We start from the raw sequence: 9,715 nt of genomic DNA on the forward strand, positions 1-9,715 counted from the left end.
TTGGCCAATGATGATGGCATGTCAATTGTATATATACGGCTCTTCTCTTTGTGAATAGAGGGGGAGATTTTAATAATCTATTACCACTGAACTTGGGAGGCCTCTTAGGCTTATTAGGATCTTTCTTGGCCTTTTTGTCCTCCTTGACCGTCAAATTATCGTCTTTCGATGTCGCTTTTCTCTTCTCCATCTTTTTGAAACTAAGAGAAACAAACATTATCCAACACTAAAATGCTCATTTTATCATTGTGCCATAAAACAATGTGAAAATTAAAATCAGAGAAACTTCAAATATGTAACCCAAAGGTCTATGCAACACCAAAATTACATCCAAAATAACAAACATATTGATCTTCATGTGATATAATTTGGTGTATACATGAAAGAAAGAATGTCAAAACTAAAAGTTCATTTGAAAATGAAACAGAAAAAGATATAAAGAAGAATTAAAATATTCCGTAAACAACACAATACTTACCTTCCAAAGTTATCTCTTCGTGTAACTTTCAACATGAGTATATAATTTGTATCTCACGATGGAATGGGAAAATGAAAAATAGGGAAGTTAGGCAGAGACGTGGGTGAGTGGTTTGGGGTTGGTTTAGGTTAGTAACTTCTTTTTTGGTCTAGGAAAATAACCTAACAATACCTATTTAAGACTTTATATTACAAAACATAAGAATACTTTCCCTTATTTACAAAACATACCAACAAAATTATAAAGTATACCAGATTTAGGCTTAATGGGATACCCACGATTTTAGGCTTTTTTTAAAGAAGAAAATCTGATTTTAAATGTGGACTTAATTCTAGGATAGTTACCATTCAACTTCTTCTTCTTTTTAAAAATATTTCTCTCTCTCTCTCTCCCCCTATGATAGACACCATTTTCATACCTAAAATTCATCTTCTCTCCTAGTATAAATTTTCAAACCAATATTACAAAGTATTTTTTATTACTAACTTGTGTATTAATTGTATATAAAAATTGATGTGCATCGTTTTGAGATATATATGATCATTGTGTGTTTTGAAAATCTGTATAAATTATATAAACTGTGATTTTAAAAAATGTTGAAAACATATATACTTTCTCATAATCTATACATACTTTGATTAGATTTTATACAATTTATATGTACTTTATCATAATCACAATATACATACAACTTTTATACATATTTCATACGTAGAAATTGTAACGAATTTATACATATTGCATACAACAATTAATATATACTTATTTTCTGGTGTATGAACTTTGTATGGAATCCGGTTTGTATCAATTACAAGTTTATTATACATATTTTTCTCAAAATTTATACATACTTTGATTAGATTTTATAGAATTTATATGTACTTTATAATAATCAAAATACACATACAATTTTTATACATATTTCATATATAAAAATTGTAAGAATCTATACAGTTATTCATATCGCATATGAAAATTATACATATATGTTTATTGGTGTATGAATTTTTTACATAAAAATTACCGATTATAATGGACTTTTTGAGTAAAAGTTGGAGTAAATTAGGTAACAATATCTCTTAATTTTGAATGGTGAGAGAAAAGTGGATGAAATAAGAAAGCAAAAGTTGGAGAAAATCAGGGAACTATATCTCTAAATTTTGAATGGAGAGAGAAACATAGATAAAATAAGTAAAACAATTTCCTTACCTTATTTAATGTGTTTTATTTACTTCTTTTTAATTTACCTAATTCGTATAGATTTTGTAACAAGTCTATTGATATATTTTGTTAACTGAAAAACTGTAAATATATCCTCTTATCATGTACATATATGTTTTTTGCTTTATTTTAGCATGTAAAATTTGAATATAATCTTTCATCTCAAATTGAAATTGTACTTATCTTCTTATGCTAGAATCTGAAATGGTAATTTTAATTTAAAAAAAAAAAAAAACTTGAACTACTTTATCTCCAAAAGTTCTTTGATACGCGCATTTTGGAATACAAAATTTATTACCAAATTTAAAATTTTCATGTAAAAATTCCGAAAATTTATAATAACAGTTACAAAATTTTAATTGAAGTTTAAAATTTTCATGTAAATTTTTTGAAAAACTGAAACAGCAGTTAACATTTTCAAAAATTTGTAACAACAGTATTATTTTTTGTTCTAATTATTATGCGACTTATAATAGAAAATAAGATAAGGAATGCACCCTTTAAATCAAGCTTTAAATTTCTCTACTGGTAGGGTAGAGATCGTTTCCTACTTTTCTGAATTGGCATTTTTTTTTTTATTTCTATTTTAGAATACTCCCTCTGTTTCAATTTATGTGAACCTATTTCCTTTTTAGTCAGTGCCAAAATGAATGACCTCTTTCTTAATTTGGAAACAAATTCACTTTATGAAATGATTTACAGCCACACAAATGTTCAAGACTTATTTTGAACCACAAGTTTCAAAAGTCTTCACTCTTTCTTAAATATCGTGCCCAGTCAAATACGTTCACATAAATTGAAACGGAGAGAGTATTAGTTTTGACACTTGGCATCTTAAGGTGATTACACTTGGTAGCCTAAAAACATTTTGCCTCTCCTATTATATATAGATAGATTACTTCATGTACCCAAGTATATTTTCAATAAATCTAGATTCAAACCCTTTTTGATAGCATATATTTTTTCTAGGGAAAAGTGTTCAAAAGACACTCAAACTATGACCAAAGTTGTCATAACACACCTGAACTTTGCGGGGGTCCTATGACCCCCCTGTACTTATTTTTTGTGTATTTTGTACGCCTTTATATGGTGACCTGTACAAGCGATTGTATCTACTCTCTTTGAGCGCGTAAGATTCCATATAAAAGTGTATATAATACACAAAAAATAAGTCCAGGGGGGTCATAGGACCCCCGCAAAGTTCAGGTGTGTTATAGCACCTTTGGCAAAATCTGGGCAACAAATTACTGTTCATCTTCTTCATAGAGAATTGGACTGAAATTTGATCCTAATGCACTTCAAATCTCAAACAAACATCACCAAATTTCAGATTCGAATTCCTCTCGACGTTCCGGTTCTTTTGATATATCACCCACTTGAAATGGAGCTCATTTGTGGCAACCCGAAAATTCGAGTTCGAAGCTTCAAGCTTTGTTCATGGCAGTCATGGAGTCGTTCAGTTCTTCTTCATGTTCCATGTTATAGCCCGTATTTTGTACGTTTGGATATTTCAAAGTCGTCGTGGAAAGTTAAGGGCGAGACCATTTTCAAAATTATTTTAGTGCATAAGTTGGTTATGAATATTATTGGACGAAAATATCGAGAAAGCTTAAGGGTAAAAAGGAGAAATTGCAAAATGGTAAATGGTAATATTGAGGAAAGTCGAGGGGCTTAAGTGTATATATAGGTAAATGGTGGACAAAATAATAATAAGACATATGGACAAAGCTTATGAGATAAGTTAAGTGGTCATCGTTTTATTTAAGAAAATTTCAAGAAAATGGAGGAAAATTCTAGAGAAAAAAAAAAAAAAGATGACAAAATAAGTCATCTTTCCTAGAGAAATTTCTAGAGAGGGCATGTGCCCCTCACATGACTATGGGAATTATATATACATGAAAGAGCTTACCAAGCAAGACCAAATTGTCATGAAAATTCAAGAAATTCCAAGAGCAAAAACTTAAAGGCCATTCGGCCATAGCTCCAAAAATTTACCCCATGGGAATTGATCAAGAAAAATTATTTCCTTCTAGTATTCCAAGCAAGTTGAAGGCCCTAATTAACATGGAGTGATTGTTGGAACAAGAAAGCTATTTATTCTTGCAATCTCAAGCCCTATCCAAGTTGGAGAATTAAGTGAAAAAGGTGAGACTCAATCTTATTTTACATATGTATGGATGATTTATGCATGTTAGAGTATGTGGGAATGAATGGAATTCTTGAAAAAAAAAATGATGTTGTAAGTGGTCGTGTATATGTTTGGTGTTGGCCGTGGATATGCCTTGTTGTATAGGAAAGATGGACTAATTTTATGAAGCATATTGGGTGTTGTTGTAATATATAGAAATGGATGAAAATGCATGAAAATGTGTATGTAGTGTTGTGGCCGAGTACATGCCATGTTTGGCCGAAAATGTGTTGTATGGTATTGAAGTGATGAATCCATTTTATGTAGTATGTTGGTTGTTGTTGTAGTGAAATCTATGGTAGAAAATGGAAGCTTAATAATTTTAGTTTAAGTGGTAATTGTTGGAAACTTGTTTTAGAAGTTTATGTAAATTGAATATAATGTTCTTGCGTGCATGAAAGGCAATGTTGTTAATGTGGTGTTGTTAATAGGATGTTGCTATTATGTAGTTCATGAATTTGAAAGAAAAGGAAATGTGTTGTTATTGTTTTTATTGGAGTTGGAAGGTGTTGGATGGAGTAGTACGTTGAATTGAATTGAATATTGAAGTGTTGCTAGAATACTTGTTGGTATTGTTGATAATAGTTTGGCCGGGTTGAATTCCCGGATTGTTGTTGATTGAAATTGGCCAAGATAGATTCTTGGGGACGGTGTATTTACAGGGGAAATGCTGTCGAAATTTCGGTAGACAATGTGTTACTTTAAGATTCAACTTCTAAATGCCCTCATTAATATTTGGTAAATGTGACCAAATGTAGATTTTGGAGAATTTGGAACTTGAATTTGGAGGAGCGTAAGAAGCGGAAAAAGGTATGTAAGGCTTTACCCTTCCTTCTTTGGCATGTCTTAGGCATACTAGGTTGGATACGAGCCTCGGGGACAACTCTATTCTCCGGAATCCGCACCTAAAGTTACCCCTTTTTCATTCAGTAGAATTGAATTAGAAATTGTGTGAAATGTTGGAAAAACTTCCCAAACATCTATAACTTGCATAAATAGGACCCGACTACCTTAAAACCCTCACAAGTGACGTCATGAAATGTAATGTACGTAAATTTGGTACGCCGCCTCATTTGATCCGAGGTGGGCCCATTGTTCCCGGATTCTCCTTATTGTTCCGTTTATCAAGTGACAAGTACCGCAACTATTCTAATGAGAATATTTCTATGATGACAATGATAACGATGATGATAAGGAAGAGAATATGTCTATGATAAGTATGACAAGAATGATTCCATGACTAAGAGTCTTAAGTTGAGGATTCAATATGAGTATGAAAGTATCAAACTAGTTCTTGATCTTTAATTCTATTCCTTGGCTATGACACTATCTTCTAAAGATTCCAAAGCAGATGAACTGATTCCTATGACATCCATGACTTCATTCTATGTTTCTTTCAGCGCTATTCTTCGTTGATAGTCTCGCCTTAAAATACTCGTTCCTTCAAGGTGAGACAAAGCGATCACGGTTATCCCATAAGGTAATCGGAGGTCACCGACCTTACGTCACTCCGATGGATACATGATTTTCTTTGGGCTCTCCTGCATGCTTATATGACATATGTATATGAGATATGTATATGTAAATGGGGTGGGGGAAGGGATACATGGGGGATGGGAAGGGAAACATGTTTCATTGCCACCTGGTCAACTGGCGTTATCATCCCGGACGCGGGATATATGGGCGAGCCGACGTATTTCGGCACTATGTGGGCGAGCCGGCATTGTTCGGTGCTATGCTATGACATGATATGATATGACACGACATGACATGACATGACATGCTATGACATGATATGCTATGACACGACATGACATGATATGATATGATACGATATGATACGACATGAGATGATATCATAAGATATGATATGACATGACCAGATAAGTATGCATGGTATCCGCCCTCAGCGGCACTCATATGTACAGGTTACTCTTTCATTTTATGACATGTTTTATGTTTCCATGCAGTTATTATTCATACGCATATTTCTTACTATGTTACTATTCTTGCCTTACATACTCGGTACATTGCTCGTACTGACCCCTCTTCTTCGGGGGTTGCGTTCATGCCGCACAGGTACACCCAAAGGATGCGAAGTTAGCATAGAAGATGTTCCAGCGGAGTTGGTAGGCTCCACTTGTCCTGGAGTGCTGCCAAGTCAGAGTATATGTACTATGACGCTATGTTCGAGGTTAGAGACTTTGCAGACAGAGTCGTGGGTATAGAGTGTCAGCTTTGTAGACGGCTTCGCCAGTCGATATGTTATTATGTCTCATGTCACGGGTCCCACATGATGATAGACTTTACTTATGAAAAGAAAAAGAAAAAAAAAGGATTGGAGAGCTTACTATGTATTTATTTCTTAATTGGTTCAAAAGATTATATGTGTAATAAGAGTCAGCGGGTTCGCTCGGCTCCGAATATGGGGTCGGGTGCCCATCACACCCTAGTAAAGTCGGGGTGTGACATTCCAGACGTCTTTTAAGCTCGAGTTCAGCTTCAAACAATCAGTAACCAAGAATTGTATTCATCAAATCCGGAATTTGAAGACCCAGATCTGAAAGCTTCAAGTCGAAACTCGACGTCCTTAATGGAGTTTTTGTTTACTGGTTCTACTCTCTTAATCCACTATTATTAATCATGTTTTCAATGTCGACAATGTCACAAATCCTATATAATATCGAAAAAGATCCGTTTGATTTGGTCGTTACAATGAAGTTTCTTTGGGTTTGAAATTTTGGAAAGTGGAGAAATGAAAAATACCCAATTGAAGAATAATTAAATCTTTTAAACTCAACACAAAGGAAAGCAAAAGGCACAAACTCAACACAAAGGAAAGCAAAAGGCACAAACTTAACACAAAAGGCACAAAGCAAAAAGCATGATAATTGAAAGAAAAATTAGCTCTAACGATTGGAAAAAAAAATTGGTCACTATAAGTGCACTTATAACGACCGGATTCATCTCCCTTCGTTAAGAAGTGGTCGCTAAAAATCAAATTTCCTGTAGAGGAGCGTGTGCATACACTCAAACGAGTTTGGGTGACTTTGTCCATTTGAAAGCGTAGATAATACACAAAAAATAAGTCCAGGGGGGGTCATAGGACCCCCGCAAAGTTCAGGTGTGTTATGGCAACTTTAGCCATAATTTGAGTGTGTTTTGAACCCTTTTCCCTTTTTTCTATGTCTCTTTTTGCCCCTACTTTATTTTATTTTTACTTCGGCTGACATAATCAATTTGGTAAATATAATCAATTTTGAGCCCTTTAAAAATGCTTAAAAAGTTGTGAAAAGTGATGATGTCATCTGATAAAAATGACTATGCACAAAAATAATCTGAAATGGTGATGATAATAACTTTGAAGAACTCATTTGGTACTGGAAGAGCACTCGGTCGATTAAATTTTCTTTAGTAATTGTTAATCACCACTAAATTTCTCTTGATCTTATTTTTAGTAAAAATAAATTATTCTGAAAATATAAAGTTAGATTTAATGATATAATACAATTATACAATAGAAAATAAATTTTAAAACTTCTTAACAATTAATAGATTAAAATCTTGGAAAATAAAAGAAAAAACTTTAAATTTTATTCAATTTGCTTAATTAAGTGAGATAGAAAAGAGGAAAAGATGCTTACCAAGTGATCAACTCCTTAATATATTGATAATGGCATCCTTCTTTTGTTACAAATAATTTAAATTGTCAGAAATCATGTAATCCTTAATTGGTTGAGTAAGGAAATTTTCTTTTAAGAATAAAGCATCAATGAGTTAATGAAAAACTAAATTAATTGTTAAACTTTATTTTAATGAATTCAATTCTTTTTTAATTTCATCTAAACCTAGACTTTAATCACCATCTTTGTTTTAGCATAAACCATTGTCACCTGAAATTATGAGTAATTAATCAATAAATACCAAAATAAGCTATTCCTACCTCTAACTAGAAATTATATGCTCACAAATTCATAAAATATTAAAATGTCCTTTTCAATTTATGATTATAGTCAGTTTGAAATCATTTTGCATACTTTAAATTATATTATTAAATATCAAGTTATCTCTGCCTCTTTGATATCTGTTTATTCCCTAGCAAACCTGCTTTCCTATAGCAATTCTTTCAGTAAATTATCTAATTATGTGATTAAAACTTGAAAAATCAACAAAACATAATTAAGAAGTTATCATCTTAAAAGAGTTGTGCCCAAGAAATGTTCACAAATTATTATTTTTTCAGTTAAAACCTATGAAGTGCATTATTACCTTGATCTTGGGCCCGGGCTCAGCAAGGGCTTTACTGGACTAGTTTATGTAATATATGAATTATAGAGAAAATATTCAGGGTCTATGTTGTAACAAAATTCTAGACAAGAAAATTGCTTAAACGGCCAACGCAAAATAATCTCTTCACTTTTCTAAGGAAGCTCATTGGTTCGCCTTTGACTCTAGTCTCTCATTTAACTCGCTAGTTCGTAAATTCCTCAGTCCGCCGTGAGTGTGGCACGGACCTCTGAATTCAAAGATTTTGTATGTTCTCAATTATTTATGTGGATAAGCCGTATGTTATAGAGTATATAACTTTGATCATAGAGATCAATTTCTAGTCGCACGGCTTCATAATAATTCTGCAAAGCTTCCGTGAACACATCATTGACTGATATGTTCATTGCATGGAATGCCACACTCAATTGTTAGAGCAACTGGAAACCCGGTCTTCATTAGCAATTTATGGAATGAGTTATATTTCTTTTGTAGTAAATGATACTTATATTTATTCATTTATTTATTGAAAACATTAATCTAAGTTGATACATATCGGGTGATGTGAATCTAAATCTTTTAAAAGAAAATCACGCCGCTAGAATATAAGACATATATCTGAACATGATTAGCGAGGATTTATATAAAAGGTCCGAATCTAAAGCTTTTAAAAGAAAATCATTGCTAGAACCTTTTTTTCCCTGTTAGAAAATCAGGGCGGATCAAAGAGCAGGACTTATTACTGGAATTACCTGACATTGTCGCCTTTGCCCAACCTCTAACTAACACGCAGAAGGAAGCCGCATCCGCGAGCTTGTGAGAAACAGAACAACCAAGAATCATTCCTCCACACTCCAAGAATGTGAGTTGAACAAGCAGAACAATTGGTGAACTATATATCCTCAAGCTTTGGAAGGAACTTATTTGCAAAATTTATTTTTTCAGAATTTGAGAGAATGTCTTGGAGTTTATAGTTACGTGCAACAGCTTCAATAAACACTACTCCAATTTCATCTTTATTGTTGCAACTGATTGAATTGTTGTCACTAATGATCCTTCTTGCAAAGGGATAAAAATCAACAAGAATATTGGACAAGGAATTCTTAAGTTGTAGGGATCTAGTTGATAAATTGGTTGATTCTTGATCATCATGAGGATAGTATAGAAGGTATCCAATATGAGTTGGAGGGGCAAGTTGATCTAGAGCTGAAAAAGTGTAGGATTTCCAAGTTTGAGGAACAATTGGTTTGATCAATTCTTGAGATAGTATCTCAATTTTCCTTTCTATGATTTTTGACACTAAAAGATTTACTATCAGTGGATGTTGACATGACCTTCTATTTATAAGAATGAGGGACCCCATTTGGCTATATGCCGTATTTATCTTTAATTAGACGTCTCAAGTTCGAGCCCTGGACATGAAGTCGTCTTTCGTAAGGAGCATTGACCTCCAGTGTGGGACTTTCCGGTGTAAATTCGCCGAGTGAGAAATCAAAAAAAAAAAAAAAAACTTGATAAGATAGGATGCACGAGATTCTTTCATCATAAACAATAAGCAAATT

At 33.0% G+C, this 9,715-nt stretch overlaps 1 long non-coding RNA gene across 1 annotated transcript; it reads left to right on the forward strand.

Annotated features, from left to right (window-relative positions):
• Positions 1–3,504: 3,504 nt before the first annotated feature.
• Positions 3,505–6,717, forward strand: LOC132629194 (uncharacterized). Its single transcript, XR_009578142.1, has 3 exons — positions 3,505–3,844; positions 4,646–4,697; positions 5,967–6,717. It is a non-coding gene; the product is annotated as an uncharacterized LOC132629194 (long non-coding RNA).
• The last annotated feature ends 2,998 nt before the right edge of the window (positions 6,718–9,715 follow it).

This window comes from Lycium barbarum, chromosome 2 (genome assembly GCF_019175385.1).
Source record: "Lycium barbarum isolate Lr01 chromosome 2, ASM1917538v2, whole genome shotgun sequence".
Classification (NCBI taxonomy): Eukaryota; Viridiplantae; Streptophyta; class Magnoliopsida; order Solanales; family Solanaceae; genus Lycium; species Lycium barbarum.